Source organism: Lissotriton vulgaris, chromosome 8 (genome assembly GCF_964263255.1).
Source record: "Lissotriton vulgaris chromosome 8, aLisVul1.2, whole genome shotgun sequence".
NCBI lineage: Eukaryota > Metazoa > Chordata > Amphibia > Caudata > Salamandridae > Lissotriton > Lissotriton vulgaris.
Genome location: NC_141696.1, coordinates 516,822,623 through 516,839,093, shown reverse-complemented (window position 1 = coordinate 516,839,093; position 16,471 = coordinate 516,822,623).

The following is a 16,471-nucleotide window of genomic DNA, read 5'->3' as shown; positions in this document are numbered from 1 at the left end:
ATGGTTGCAAATTGTGTCCTGAGGACATGTTCCTCCCACCAACCCACGTGGAGCCCCGCGTAGGTCGGGGAGAAACATGCCCCCATGGCAACCCCCCTTAACTGTCTGTACAATTTGTCATCGAACAGAAATACATTGTTGTTAAGGCACAACTCTACCATGGTCAATAGCATTGCGTTGTGCTTGTGGAGTTCAACTGGTCTCTTGGCGAGGAAATGATTCAAAGCCTTCAAGCCGTCATGGTGTGATATGCTGGTATATAGGCTAGCAATGTCCATGGTAATCAATAAACAGTCAGAGGACCATTCATATTGTTCCAAATTCCTCAAAAAATCTGTACTGTCTCTAATATAGGCTGGTAAGGTGGTCACAAATCCTTGTAAATAATGATCGATGTATTTGGATGTATTCTCAAACAGACTGTGAATGGCCGATACTATTGGTCTTCCAGGTACTGGTCTAACCCCCTTGTGAACCTTTGGAATGAAATATAAATTGGGTATGACAGGATGTTCTTTGTAAAGATATTTCATTTCCTCCTTAGTTAGAAGGCCATCCCGTTTCCATCCATTCAATTGCTTCCAGTATGATGTTTGAATGTTCTTAACCGTTTTGAAGTCACAAGGTTCATAACAGGCCGTGTCCCCAAGGTGGCGAGACGCTTCTTCCATGTACTCTGCCCTGCTCCAAAGAACCACATTCCCCCCTTTATCTGACTGATTAATTATGATGGTATTGTCAGATTGCAGTTTCTTCATCAAGTCATTGTAGGGTTTGGTCTTGGCATTAGAGACACTTTTTTGTCTACAGACTTGGGTATGTAATTTCTTCAATTGGTCCGTTAGTAGATCTGCATAGGTGTCTATGGCATCCTTGGGCATGGAAGGGATGAATGTAGAAGCTGGTTTAAAGCCACTGGGTTCACTTTGGCCAATGTCAAGGTCTTCTTCATTGGCCATGTCCTGAGTGCAAGGAGTGGATGTCAATTCATTGCGCAACCCATGCATCGATTTTAAAAGAGGTATGTCTTTGGCCTGCAACCCACTTCTATCTGGATTGGATATGGAAGGGCCAGTTTTCTTGCTCTGACTTGAATCCCTCTTGATAGCATAGTATTTTCGCAATTTAAGTTTTCTAATAAATTTGAAGACATCCACTCGCGTATTACCGTAGTCAAAATTGCTCTCAGGGCAAAAGGACAGACCTAGAGCCAACAGTTGTTTTTCTGCTTGATCGAGTTGTACATCGGTCAGATTAATAATGGATTTTTCAATCGCTGCTACTTGTTCGCACCGTTCTTCTTCTTTTGCGGCCTCCCTTTGTTTTTTTGCGCATTTCCGACGTTCCCTGCGTCTTTGGTTTCTGCGATGCTTGGTTTCGCGTTTCTTGAGCGCAGAGTACCTTTCCTTTGAGTTCTCACGAACTCCATCTCTTCCTCCAGGGTGAGTTGCCCCAAATCCCCTTCCTCTGAACCTTGGGCTCCATATATATATATATGTGTGTGTATATATATATAGATTTGTTGCTTATTCAATATAAATAACACATCAAAATGCTACAAAGAAAAATATTTTATTCTTAGAATGAACATCGCCTTTTTAGTCAAAAGATGGAAGTATGGAACATTATATTACTAACTGAAAACTTCATCTCAGTAACTTTCAGCAGTTTGATCCCTTAGCACACTAAAATTGCTTTAATGTTGTGTGCTGAGCTTTCAAATTCTGATTCTTGACACTTTGAAACATGTGACCTTTTTTGGCTTATTTGAAATTATATGGATTTGTCAATTCTTTCTTTTCGATTATCTGGATCACTGGCAGTCTCAGCAGAGGCAGTCTGAACTTGGATATCTTTCTGTCTAGGACACATTGTGTTTCTGGTGTAAAGTTGATGACATCACAGAGCTGACTGATGTCACAGAAGTAGCTGTGGGCCAGAAGGGTCTTTGTTTTGAAGTCAGTGTGCTTTGCTGCTAACCAGAGCAACATGTCTGGCTCTGCTAGGCAGCTTTTGGTTATCTTCTGTCTGTTGCCCCTGAGTGGGCATAACATCTTCAACATCATGGAATGGGGGGATACAAATCCGGAGGTCCCCCTGCATGATTTCTATACGGACAACAGCCCAGAAGAAGAACCTTTCATTGACAGATCTATAATTGAGAGCTTAGAAGGATATGCTTACAGAGAAGTAAAAGAACAGGCTACAGCTATAATGAATGCTGCCGTCTATCTCTTAACAATGGTCTTGAACCTGATTTCGTTCTATAACTTCCTGGTTCAGATGAAAATGTATTATTTCAAATGGCGTCGAAGTCGGCAGAAGGTGAGCTATTCATTGTCAATATTTAAAGATTTTTTGTTTTGTTTAGAAAAACAATCAGTTACATATTTTCGGCAACCATGGTTCCTCTAAAATGTAGTATGTATACATTTTATGTAAAGCAATTTAAATGAATACATGTTGGTCAAAATGTCATGAGAAGGTAGGCCTTTATGCGTGCTACCCCACCATTAGTAAAAATATCAGACCCATGGTAGAACTTAGGGCCCAATGTAGTACGTGTTTTTATAGTTGCAATCTCTGTGATTAACAAATCAAAAGATTTGAAACTGCAAAGTGAATTCACACCGTACTAAAATTAATTCTGCCTTACAAAGGGGCAGAGGTATCATCCGTTTTTTTTGTCGCAAACGCTGCGATTCGGAAAATAGCAGTGTTTGCGACAAAAAAAACGGGATTTGGAATGTATCATGCAAAAAGCCTCGCAATATTAAGGACTCGCTAATTTAGCGATTCCTTAATATGGCGAGGCTTTTAAGAAATAGCAAATTGCGATTTTAGATTTGTAATGTATCAAGCATTTCAGTGTTGCGATTTTTGGCTAAGAATTCGCAAATTACCATCAACTTGTAGTTGGTGGTAATTTGCGATTTCTTTTCAAAAAGCACTTTTTTTTATTCTAAAGGTACCATATGACGCTCATACATGCCCTTAGGGCATGTATGTGCGCCATATGCATGTACATGTCAAATTCAGGGGTGCAGCAGGGTGTCCTTAAGACACCCTTGCACCCTTGATATTATTCTCAATTTGCGATTAGCTAATTGCTAATCGCAAATTGAGTATAATTTTACATTCATTCCTATGGGCCTCCTGGCCCATAGAAATGAATGGGAAATTATTCCTTAATTGCGATTAGCAAATTGCTAATCGCAATTAAGGAATTCTAAGGAATCGCTAAAAAATAGCGAAATTCTACATACATACCATTTTGCACTTCTCAAATAGCGATTCCTTAACAATCGCTATTTGAGAAGTGCAAAATGGAATCTTGATACATCTGCCCCAAAGTGTCTCCAAATCACAAACATAAGGGGCTGTGATACTGGTACCCCTCGCCTTACTGTTCCTTGTAGGTTACAAACAAAGATATGAAGCCTGTTTATGAGTTGGTTGGAATTTGCTGTGGGGCTGATAAAACTGTTGGCTGGAATTATAAGGTCCACAAAATCAACATGGATCATTAATATTTCTGACAGATATATTCAGCTGCTAAGCAGCTGAAATCTCTGGCAGTGGAAATACCTGTGCAAAATGGAGAATTAATGGACAGTCGGACTTGAAATTAACCAATACCCCCCAAAATTCCTCAAAACTCATGGGATTTTCAACCCATAATCACTGCTAATCAGCATCCCCTGGAGTTAACAGGATCTTTGGTATTGCTAATGGTGGAGGAACTGAATTAACAACTCCTGCACTGGAGCACTCACAATGAGGTACAAGGGGTGGTAACCCATTTGCAATGTGGAAGTTGACTTAGGGCAGTTTCCGCCTTGTGAATTGTGGTGAGTAGCATATGGGAGAGAGGGTTACCAGGGGAACACTGCATGCTCCTCCGATGTCATTCCCTTCATGAATATATTTTCTTTAAAAAGTAGCCCATGTCTCTTTAATGGGAATGCAAATGCAAAGAATGAAAGTATGCTGTCTCTCACTGGCATCTTTCCGTTTATTTAAATGGATGTCACATAGTTCGATTTGCATCATACACATTTAATAGCCAGGAGGTTTTGCGACTTCCTATGAATTGGTATCTTGGAATGCAGCAGATTAGTACATCAGTGGTATCACAAAATAAGGGATAGGTTTCATGGTAGTGCCTGTTATTTCCTTATCCTAGTGGGCAAAAGGAGGATGGGCTCAAGCTATAAAAAAAAACTAGGGCAAACTTTTAGTGCTGGAGTGGTCAACATCTAAGCGTTGTGTGTCTTATAGTGCATACAACCACAAACATCTCCCTTTATGGAACAAACCTCCATTTAAGACCAAGACACAGGACGTCCACTTTGCGTTGATTCCTATGAACTGCTAGGCCTCTTAAGTAATCCAGACTCTCATTCGAGTACAGTTACACATTTTGCGAAGAAACATATATGCAGTGCTTTACCAGGGGTAGCGTTGGTGGGAGGCATTATGGATGATACTCTTTTGAAGCATGGTAAATTCCTGATGTTATCTTTACCCTGTTTAGTAGGATTCAGTTTCTGAACTTTGAAATAAATGAACTCTCAGTTAGACTTGACAGGATGCAAGCCATGACTTGCCTCATGGCTTTCATAGACAAATCTAGACACAAATTAATGTTGCATATTATAACCTTCGAATCACAGCAGGGATGAGTTTTTGCTTTTATATGAACATCACTTGCTGGGAAATCCAGGGATTTTTACAATGATAAAAGCAAAAGCATAAGTCCTGTTATGCAAAGTGATGGCAGCTAAACATCAAGAACTGACTATAGGTGTCAGGGGACATTTGGTCCAATCCTTACAACATGTGCACGTGGCACAAACACGTGCGCCTTATTTTCGTGAATGTTCTGCCCTAAGGGAAGTCAAAAACCTGTGCTGACTAGAGGTAGAACATTCAAGTGAAATAGAGAGTGGCTGCTTCAAAGATGCTTCGTGTTTCACAGGGCAGGCAGCAAACCGCAACTGAGCAGCCTTTTAAGATAGCGCCTGTGTTACTTATGCACCAGTGCTGTCAGTACTCTACAAAGGGCCACACCTGGATCTCTATTATGTAGTAAATGACTTCTCCACTGTTCTCCATTAAGTAGAATGTACCATGACATCATAGAATGCCTGGGTGTCTCTCTGGCTCACAGTGTCAGTTGGTCAACTCATGCTGAGCTGCTTGGAGCTTGCTCCTGGTGGGGCTACATCTGTACTTCCTATCTTCTCCTACACATCTATCCTAGAAGAGTGCTACAATAAAGGATTGTCTAACTATACAGCCGTACTGTGTATCTTCCTTTACTACATCTTGGCGACGATTGTGAACAGGATGAACCTACGCGTGAACTAAGGGGAAAGGCCAACTAAGGAACCAAGCAACTAGAAGACAAGGAACTAGAGACATTAAGGATGTTTAAAATTTCTATTGAAACCAAAAGGTAACTCCCAGCTAGCCCCACCAGTGTCCTGTATTATCTAAACTACCTCAAACTGGGCGTTTATGGTTTCGTCTCCCAAGAATCTGCTGTCACACGGAAGATCCCTGAGGAACCTAGTAACATACTTCAACCTGTGTCGCAATTGTCTTGGCCTAATCAGCAAGCCTTGTGAACAAAGTGTCCACCAGAGTGATCGGCCTTCTGTGTGGAAAAAGACCTTCCAACAGCCTCTGCCTACTCTGCCTGTCTCTGCCCTGTGTGTAGAAACTGGTGTTTTCTTGAGAGGCGTTCTGTGTGGACTTGGCGCATTGCCCTGGTAGGCACGGCAGTTTCTTTGGCCTATTTACAGCGACATGGATTTAATTGGGGAACAGTCTCTCTGGTGAGTTTTTGCACTTTTTGGCGATTTGCAGTGGCGGAACGCGCTGCTGTCTGCGCATGGGTCCTGTGCTTCACTGGCTGGGTGTTGTGCTGCATGACAGCTCCAGAGTGTGGGCTCATCGGAGAGTCGGAGTTTCTTGGCAGCGCATGGATGCAGGGTGGCTTCAGCATGGGTCTGCTGTGAGTCACTGTGCTTTGCTAAGATCATTTACTCACTGTCCTGTATGCTGATGACAGTTGGCCGACGGTTGGCCAGCAGCGATCTTCTCTTTTTCCCTGCTACCATCCAATTGATGACGTGTTTAGTATGCATCTGGGAGTTAGCGAAGTCCGTCTCACTTTCTAATCCTTCGCTCCTGTGGCTCCTGTGACGCCTTTCTCTGGAAACACGTCAAGCTTTGCTCTCACACTTCTTACGATGCTATTGTCGATGTGGCGGCCATTTTGACTCAGTTCAGTTACCATGACAACAGCTTCCAACAGCTTCCAGTCCCAGCTATCCTACAGCATTGCTTCTACCGTTATGTACACGTCTCTGTGTAGGCTTGTCATTAAAAAAAAGAAGCACGTTCTGATGTTAACAGCTCAGTTTCTTCGGCGATCAAAGGGATTTAGGCTGCATTTCAGTGCTTCATTTTCTTCAAGATGCAGACAATTTTGGGCGATGTATTAGTTGAAGAAGGAGTAGAACAACCAAACTCTTGACTTTTCTTCAGATATTGCATTCCATAGACGGCCTGTTACTTTGCTTGTGTGGCAAGATTCAACGTTGACTGCAGACAGCTGTGTGCAAACCCCGGGTGAGATACTGCTCACCGGTGCTCAAATCTTTTATTAATTTCTTTTGAAGTGCTTTGATTTGTTTTGGTTGCATCATCTTTGTGGTGGTTTCTGGTGTGTTTACCCTATTGTGTGCATTTAAGGTCATTATGGAAAGTGTTGTGAGAGCTGTTGTGACTGGAGTGTTTCCTAGGGCAACATCTTTTAACCCTACGGTGTACTCTTCTTTAGGGAGGTTGTGTGCTTGTGGGTAGTCAATGCCCATTTCTGTTTCCTAGGGTGATGTCAAACCCTAGGGTATACCCTATGTAGGGGATGTTGTAGTCTTGGTCCCAGTGTAAATTTCCTGTGGTGTACCCTACTTTGGGGAGGTGGTAGTGGTTGTGGGTAGTCAATGCCCATATTAGTTCCCCGTGTAAATTCCCTGTGGTGTACCCTACTTTGGGGAGGTGGTAGTGTTTGTGGGTAGTCAATCCCCCATTTCAGTTCCCAGGGTGATTATCCTGTGGTGTACTCTATTTAGGGGAGGTTGTGTGTTTGTGGGAAGTCAATGCCCCATTTCAGTTCCCAGGGTGATTATCCTGCTGTGTACCCTATTTAAGGGAGGTTGTGTGTTTGTGGGTAGTCAATGCCCCATTTCAGTTCCCAGGGTGATTATCCTGTGGTGTACCCTCTTTAGGGGAGGTTGTGTGTTTGTGGGTAGTCAATGCCCCATTTCTGTTCCCAGGGTGTCTACCCTACGGTGTACCCTATTTAGGGGTGGTTGTGTGTTTGTGGGTAGGGTTAATACTCTGCGCTGTTCTCAATATTTGGTGGTTCCGTTTTTCAGGGTCAGTATTCTGGGTGTACCCTATTTAGGGGAGGTTGTAAGATTTTACAGGGTTAATACCCTGCGTTGTTCCTTATTTTTGGGGGAGATTGTTTAGACACCTATTCATTTTAACACTATGCTCCTGTCGAAGTTTACCTGCTTGGAACTCGTGGCCAAGGGTTTCATGTTGGTAGGACTTTGAGTGAGGACTTTTATCATATTTTCAGTGTCAGTATGTCTTGACCAGAGGAACTTTTGTTTTCTTTTCAGAGCATTTTTCTCTAGGGAATTTTTGCTATGGGGCTTATACTCTTCTGGTAGTTTAGAGTGAATTTTACCCCTGTTGTCTCTCTCCCAAAGGTCTGTGTCTACGCTCAACTTTGTTTACCAGGGTGCTTACCCTGTGGTGTACCCATGTATGGGGAGGTTGTGAACGTGACCACCTTTTTTTACTGCATTGGTCTTTATTCATTTAAACCATGCTGTTTCCCTAAGGGAGGGGGATGAGGCATATAGTAGTAAAATTTAGCATCTTATTGTAGTTCTGCCCATGCTAATGATGCATCATGTCGTACATTATTAAATTTCTGTATCTCATTCTGTACTTTCATGCAAATGTTATATGTTATATTTGAGGTATCTTGCCTATCTTTCTTTCTGTTCTGTTGTCTTTCCCTAAGGAAAGAGGATGTGTAGTAAATGACTTCTCTACTGTACTCCATTAAGTAGAATGTACCATGACATCATAGAATGCCTGGGTGTCTCTCTGGCTCACGGTGTCCGTTGATCATCTCAGGCTGAGCTGCTTGGAGCTTGCTCCTGGTGGGGCTACATCTGTACTTCCTATCTTCTCCTACACATCTATCCTAGAAGAGAGCTACAATAAAGGATTATCTAACTATGCAACCGGACTGTGTATCTTCCTTTACTACACATTACTACATGAGGATTACATTACAGTTGGAACAATTTGCACCTTGCAGTCATTTTTTTCTAGATTGCAAGTCACCCGGGATTTAGTTATGAGGGAAGATGGAAGGTTGGAATCAAGAGGCTCGGGGTTGGGGGGTGAAAAGTGACTTCTTAAAGTACTGAAGAAGGGAGGAGACAGGAATGAAGAGCAATTGAATATAGGAATAAAGCAAGCAACGTACGGCATGATGCAGTGAGCTTGAGGTACATGGGTGAGAAGCTCATCCAGACGTTAGGGCTTCTGGGACATTTTAGGGAGTAGAATGATAAATATCCCAAAATCTTCTCCAGAAACAATAGGAGGGATTCTTACTTCTGCCAACTTAGACAGAATTTCCACCATGTGAGCGGTGATAGAGGGGCCTCGATGGGGCCAGGCCTTCAGCCCTTTAATGTCTTATAGTCCAAAATCGCAACTACAGAGCTAGAAATAGAGCATTTGTGGGTGCTGATACACAAATATGTTGCCTAGCAACTAGTTAATCTCTAGGGGTTGCATCTTAGGTTCCCAACACGTTGAGTGCCTGGAACCTTTTACACTAGCGGAATTGTTTGTGCGCGCTCATTTCCATGACAGTTCACACACTATTATTTTAGATTGCATAAAACAGTGTGGCAGAGTCTCTTTGAAGTGTGGGTTAGCATATACGTCCCCTCCTCTTCCAGCAGGACAGAGGAAAATGAAGGGCACAATTAATTGGCACTCAGATTGTAATCGTCCTCTACCGACAACCTTCACATTTAAAATTGTGCTTTTCTCCATTTCTGTGGCAAGATTCAAAGCGCTCTCATGTGGTTTTGACAGCAATGGCCAAGTATGTTTGCTGTTAATTGTAGGTGGAGGGCAGAAATACACATTATTCTTTTTTAGCAGCTCTTCTGAATTTCTCAAAGGAGAATATTAAGCCTTTCTCAGAAAACAAATATTCACCATTTGTTCATGTTTTGAGAGTTTAAAAGAGCCAGGATCAAGTACTCGAAAACCCTCAAGCCTCTGTATTTTATGTTTTTTGACATGTCAATCCTAACTCTGTTTTCTTGAATTACCATGTCAGAATAGTTTGGGCAACTCCAAAATTATTCGAAAGATACTTCATCTTGCATGTGCTGTTTTAAATAAAAAATTAATATAAGGGAAATTTTGCTTTGGCATCTTTAGTTGTTTGTACTGTTCTAGATGTTAAAATATCAGCCATTAACATACTGTGCAAGTGAGCACCCTAGGAAAGAGGCTGAGAGGTGGAATTTAACCACAGAACAAAGCTATGCCCATGAGCACTCAAGCAGCATGGATTTCTTTTTTTTGCAATTTTGTACAGTGCAAACTCCACCTGAAGGTTTTGGTGCGCTTTACCTGAGTACTAGTTACATTAGAAGAGGACATGTTCATTTTTGGCCTTTAGTCGTGGGGGAAATTAAGGCATTTGCTCAGAATCACAGGATGCTGAGAACAAAGACGAGACTCAAAAACCGTGCATAACTTTGCAACATAGATAATGAGATCAAACTCAAAGTATTTGGCAAGTTTACAGCACGCTGAAGCGTGTCCTCAAGTATCTCTAGCTCGTGTCCATTCTGTCCGCTGACCTTGGAAACAGTGCCTCATATCTTATTTGAGTGCACTGCTTATAAACTTCCGAGATCCAGGTGGCTAAAACCAGTGTGCAGGAATATGGGTACTAGGTCTCATTCGATGGCCTTGCGAATCCTCATGTCAGATACTCGGCTAGTATATGTTTGTGCTATCTCTAAGTTTCTTAGCTGGGCATGGATCATTAGAACAAGAAGGCTTAAAAATAAATAATTATAATGTTTAATCTGTTCTTAACCCTAATGTGTTATCAAATTTTTTATTGATGGATGGTATATTGTGTATGACCATCCTCCTTGTTTTATCTTGTGGAACATGTGATGTAAAATTGTTTTTATTGTGATGCTTTTTAGGATAAAATGTTATCGAAATAAAGCCTTCTACAAACAAAACAAAATATAATTGCATTTATATAGCACTTGATATCTGTTACTGAGGCACTGAAGTGTGTTATTGGACAGGCAGCATGCCACACCATGCAGAAGTGCTTGGTTGAAAAACGTTTTACTTCCTCTGAGTCTAAGTGGGAACATTTTTGGTGTTGGATGTGAGTGACTGGGGAGGTGACCTAATTTTGCGCTGAGTTGCAGCGTTCAACAGCTTTATAATAATTTGCTAACAATTGTATTTTAATCTGCAGATTCCCTGTCGAGTTTATAGTGATTTTTATTCAATGTCTTTCTTGTTGTACATAAATTAACTGGGTCATCCACTCTGTAAGTCTTTTGAGCTGAAACTCCAGCTGGCCTAGCCTGAACTTGTGACTTTGACTTGATCCACTGTGACCAGATATCCATAGTTGACGCTTTGTGCTTTTTGCGCTATTTTCATTTAAGATTTTGCAAATTCCCAACTCTGGTTCTACTGATTTGCCTTTTGTAATGTTGGTGTCAAAAAGTGTATTACAATGAACTATATTCTTCTAAATTGATTTGGGATTTTTCTTGTGTTCTGTTTTAACTGTATAATAGACTGTGTGCTGCATAAGTGCTTCACACATTGCCTCTAAGTTAAGCTTGACTGTGTTTGTGCCAAGATACCCAGGTAGAAGCACAGCTACATTTAGTGACTTTTTGTGGTTCTCCCTGCAAGGGATTGTGGCTGTTGCTTGACAAGGGCTCAAACTCTAACCAACCAAGCCATTTCCTAACAGTAATGATAACACTGGTTATTTATTTGAAAAAAATGTAACAAGGACCCCATCTCTAATATACAGCAGAATATGAATGTTATGGGACCTGTAGGGCCCAGCATTTAGAATTTGGAAAATGGAGCAACAGCCTCCTGGGACAGTTTCACATCCCACCACTGATCATGGGAAATGCATGGCTTTAGTCCTTTGATAAAAGTGATTTAAAAAAGTGGGTGGGGGGCACCATATTACTCCAAATCCTACACCTAGCCAACTCACGGTCAGGTTGCTGATACAGCAACATAACATGTAAACTAGTTTTGCACAAGACATCCACACAGACACTATCTATTAATGCACATGGAAAATGCATTTAAAGGGAACATTGGTTGCATCTATACTCTGACCCAATCCATATACTATTTCCTGACATAGTGACAGTAGAATTCAAATGCATAACATGAAGCGAAAAAGAGATCATATAACCAGGATAAACCTCACACAAGGCCCTAATAACTGACTCATGTGTAGCACAGTGTAGAAAACACAAACATCTGTACCCGTCTGTGAAGACATGTTCCCAACTAGTTCCAAATCCTTTAGCTACTACAGTATAATGCTTTCCGACATTGGATGGCTCTCTTGACTTATGAACAAGTCACATACCCTCCTGACTTATTGAGTCCTTCCAGCTTCAATCAGGGTTTCCATTGCTCAATGTGGTCGGATATCTGCTTTAGAGCCCAATTTTGCAAGGTTTGTGTCACATCTCAAGCCAAAATCTATTCTGGTCTATTGTCTGCATATCAGACTGTTTGTGTTGGTCTCTGACACTACCCACTCCTTCAAATCTCACAGCCATAAACCTACTTGTGGTCCTCCAGCTGATTTCTATGCAATTGCGTTATGGCTCTAAAAAAGTATAAGCAGTAGATCCACAATTTGGCATTCATACCTGTGTGTTATAAGGCATTAAACCCAGCATACACGTTTGTGGATAAAAGTGAACTTCCCTGCAATTCAGATCAGACACCACTTCTCCCACCTCAAATCAAGCATGCGCCACTGTTGGGGAACCCTATTATATGTGGTACGGGTATGCCTTGATTCATCTGCATCTGAGACATGCATAGAGTGCTCCATACGTGTGCACAAAGCATTTGGGGGTAAAGTAAGCCTAGTACAGACAATTACATTGAGTTTACTTAATTCTGGGTTTTCAATACACTTTCTTTACATATTCCATCGAGGCCCCCATTGCTTATCCATCAAGTTCTAGATTCAAAGTGGTGGACCATCTATGTCTGACATCTCTGTGACAGTTGTGAATTCAGACATGACTCTGCTGATCTTATCCCTCGATGAAACACCAGGCACTGCAACATCAAAGAGCTACTGGGATAGGCATGGTCCAACATCCGCTGTGTTCTCTGCCCATGGCATTATATATCAGAAATTGACTAGATCACACCTAACTACTGTCCACCATCCACTAGAAGGTCAGAGCTTGCCCTGATAAATCCCACAGTACTAGCACTCCTGCCTATCCCCAGGACCTCCTATCACGTATAGTGGCAACCCACTAGAGGTATGGCAGTGTGGTATATTGCTATACATATATGCCACACTGTCATACCTCTACATGCTTTTGAGGCTAATTTGTCTAGTTTTAGGGTTGACTTTATCAGGACCTTTTGCCAATCCAGAAATGACCCACTCTCCAATGCACTCAGGAGAGCCAGTTTTTCTAGTGTTTCTGCTGATCCTAACCATTTCATTGTGCACTATAAGAAAGCTGCTGCATAATATTCGTAGTTTGGCTATCCCAGACCACCCACTAACACAGGGAGTTTTGCTTCATGTAGCGCCACTCTTTTTCTACCATGTTGCCATCTCAAATTTGACAGTGTATGTATTTTTGCAAAAATGACATCTTAAGGATCACCAGGAGAGATGAAAAACTGGCACAGCAGCCACAGCTACTATTGTCACTCAACCCATGGGAGACAGCTGGAGGGAGGTCCATAAGTACATTGACTGTTGCATCACAGCCAAGATGCTGCAGCAGGTTACCATTAATCAATTTGTGTTCTGCAGGGTACATGTGCAGTCCTAGGTACATGAATGTTTCCTCTCTCCCAACCAGTTTGGTAAGTGGTATGTCTCCCTGTACCCCATCATTCTATATTAAGGAGGAACAATGCAAGACTAAGACCAGTTTACTTTTGAGCCTGACATTTCCCCAAATTCTACTACGACCTTAATCAGTGCTAGAATTGAGACACTAGTCATACACAGAGGGTTGTATGCTGGAATCACGCAATCCATTACAATGCATGGCTTCATAACACGGTCTTTACAACAATGCGTCTTTAATTTAATTTAATTTAATTTAATTGCAGGTTTATATAGCGCTAGGATCGACTCCCGGAGGAGTATCTCCGCGCTTCGACCGCTGGGGAACCCGTCCTGGCTCACCCTGAGATGGTCCCTAATGGGTATCTCTAAGGTGCGACCAAGCATCCCCGGCGGTCTGGGGGGCCGTTGTGAAGATGAGGCAAGCTAATGCCCAGAGTTGCCGAGTGTGGTCCCTGACTGGAGTAGGCACCGAGGCGAGAATTATCGAGCCCGCTGACCCTGGTCCACGACCCTGCCGCGTCGGGAATCGAACCCTGGTCCCGGGCCGTCCTCTGCTTACGGGTCTGCCGCCTCTAACCAGTGAGCCACACCACTTTACAAGTGCATTGCTTTACCACACACAATTTTCCAACAAACAATGACTTGCCTTAAGCACTGGTCTTTGGAGAGGTATAAATTACATATCCAACTACAGTCTGAGCAATAGTAGAGACAGTGTTGGACATCAAAGTCCAATGCCACTTCCCCTATGGCATGTCATTGTAAAGATTAGTGTAGTAAGGGAATGCAGTGGTCTAAAGACCACACGGGCTCTAAAGACAGTGTTTTAAAGGCAGTATTTGGTTTAGACTGTGTTGCAAATGCTGCTTCTCTATGCTGCTAAATTAATGGATTATCTGCACTTAGTGATATTATATGCCATCTATCTGTTGCCCATATACCCCATTCAGCTGCCCTCTGTCACAATTAATGCACCAATAACTTCATAGCCCTGTCGAAAATGGTGGGTAATAGTTTGACCATTTATCAGTGGATACCTATCTCTCTACAAGGTTTGGGCCTATCTATACTATAATCATTTATAACAGCAATCTCTCTCTCTCTTTTCTCTCTTCCTCCCCCCTTGTCTTTTTGTTTGGTTCCCAACATAGGGGTCAGTCAACGTATGCCATGTATGCCTTAATGGCATTTTGTAGCTGTTTTATTTTGGTTTTATAACTGCACTGTTGTGTTCGAATAAAAGGATAATTGGTAATGCTTTTAGTTCCTGTATATTTGCTAACCACTCTGTTTGTGTGTGGACCCCAATACAAACTTGTGAAATAAAAAAATGCTTCCAGCACTGGTACTCTATTAGCTAATATAAAAGAATGTTGAAGTCCAGCCTTAATAAAGATAATGCCTATAAACCTTAAGGCAGTGGATCCTGCCCTGTTTGGAGAGGACAATGATCAATGCTGCCCTCAACACCTGGGGCAATATTCCAGTTTGCTTTGCTGCCTTTTTACAGTGCTAGTGGAGTAGGCAGTTTGGAATAGTGGTTCAAAAGGTTACTTAGAATTCTATGGGTAATCCTTCCATTCCCGGAGTCTTATTCGACACTATCTGGGGCAAAGCCACCCAACCCTTTATTAACACTAAGGGCTCCTCAAGAATGTGATATTGTTTTAGGTCTGTCTGTGATAATGGAACCCCCCGGGATAATTTTAGGTTTATGCATATCTGCCACTTTCAAAGCTGCATGCAGCAGTCTATTGTACTCACGAAGGCATCATTTATTTCTATATGACTGTTAACAATATCACCACCTGTGGGTTTGATAGCCCTAATTGGTGTTCTGGGAGTTTCTTTTCTCATTTGCCAGGCAAGCAGTCTGCCCTCCGTGTCCCCTTCTGTTAAAATCTAGTTTGCGACATCAACATTATCGGCGCCATCTTGTCCCATTTTAGGCTCATCCGTGCGCGTAAGCGGCAGCCATTTTGAATGCCATGGCCTCTCTGCCCTCTGCCGATAGCCAGCACGTCTCTCTCTTTCTCTCCTAACCTCGCAAACATCCCCCGCACGCTGACAGCCCCCGCTCTCACATGCTCGGGCCATAAACCCCTCTTCAGCGCAACCCTGCCTTGGAACCCCATCCTGTTCCCAGCTTAACACCTCCCTCCATCCCTTTCATGATCCCGTATCCCTTTGATAAAACCCCCTTTCCTCTGTGCCCGATTGTCCTGCTCGTTCCCAGGCCGCCATCTGGCCCTGCGGATGCTGTTTATTGCCCCCATACAGTAGGAAGCTTCCCCCATCAAAGGATCCTCAACTGATCAAAGCCCCCACCCCATGAGATCCGATCAACCACATGCATTCCGGGAATTGGCGAAATGCCCAGCTGCGTGACAATCATCACCTGTTGTGATCGGGGTGGGGACTTCTACTGTAAAGGTGTGTGGGAACGGGCTTGGAGCGGGGATTCCGAGGATGTCTTTCCGTACATCAAAGTATTGACAAAGATGTGTTTCATGCAATAAAGCCATAAAACTGTGTATAAGAGGCCAGGCCTCAGAGACGCGGTTAGAGCACCTCGAGAAGATACCCTGTTGTCTGAGTTGACGTGTTCTGCTCCGTCGGAATAAAACTTCTGTTTCCTGCCTTCCAGTCTCCAGCGCCTGCCTCTTTGTTTGAAAGATTCGAGTGGTATGAGAGGCGGTTAGCGCCAGGCAATACTTAAAAAGGTTCTCGATCAATATCGGCCCTACCTTTTTCCACACTTCTGCATATTGTCTTGCCTCTAGTCTGTTTTCCCTGGTCTATCCAATAATTCTGAGTGTTTTAGCTTCAGTGTTCTCAGTGGCTGCTCTGCATAACGCTGGGAGGCTGCTTGATTCTCTAAATCCCTTATATCAGGTTCAACAAACAAAAACTCTCTGTTCAGAGTTTGTCTTTTTCCCCATGCGGTTTTGATGTACTGTCCTTGAATAATAACCACCTGAAGGTGTCCCATTTGACTGTAAAATCAATCATAGACCCCTTGTTTTCAGGTAAATACTGCAAGATCTGAGTGTCTAGTGTATACCTTAAAGGGAAATCAATCAATGTCTCCATCCGCAAACTCCAAAGCAGTATTTGCGTATGTCCTCTCCCACAGGATATGACCACTTTAAGTAGTCTGTGATTGGATGCAGTGAATCCTAAATATTTAATGTCCAATACCTT